Source organism: Lupinus angustifolius, chromosome LG20 (assembly GCF_001865875.1).
Source record: "Lupinus angustifolius cultivar Tanjil chromosome LG20, LupAngTanjil_v1.0, whole genome shotgun sequence".
NCBI lineage: Eukaryota > Viridiplantae > Streptophyta > Magnoliopsida > Fabales > Fabaceae > Lupinus > Lupinus angustifolius.
In genome coordinates, this window is record NC_032028.1 from 16,042,453 (window position 1) to 16,043,010 (window position 558).

The following is a 558-nucleotide window of genomic DNA, read 5'->3' on the forward strand; positions in this document are numbered from 1 at the left end:
ATAAGGCAATGTTCAAATATTTAAAAAAGTTTATCTAAGTTAAATAAGACATGTTTATACTTTTAAAGAGTCTATTAAGCTTATTAATTCGACCTATATAATTTTATTACATATTTATATTAATTATATTATATAAGATTTACATCAAATAAATAAATATATAAAGCCTATGATTTGTTAAAAACACAATCAGATTACCTTTTTTTTCTTCAATAAACTAGAGTATGTTATTTAATTATTAGAATTGTTGTGCAATTGTTATTTTTATTATAATCTAAAGCAAAACAAGCTTTTTGAATATTGTTATTCATGTTCAATTCTTACTAATGGTGGTGTTCTTTGTTCCTTGAAATAAAAACTTTTTATATTTAAATTGATTAAAAATAGCAATTTGTATTTGTCCTCACTAACGGTTCTTATTTGATGGAAGAACTCCTTGTATTATGTGATCAAGTTGTAATTTAAAATTATTGTATGTGAAATTTAAATATACATAAAAATATAATTTAATAATTGATGTTAAATTTATTTATTGAAATGCCTTATTGTAGAAAAAGG

At 20.1% G+C, this 558-nt stretch overlaps 1 pseudogene; it reads left to right on the forward strand.

Moving 5' to 3' along the window:
- LOC109335507 overlaps positions 1-558 on the forward strand; it is an 86,292-nt pseudogene that overhangs the window by 64,415 nt on the left and 21,319 nt on the right.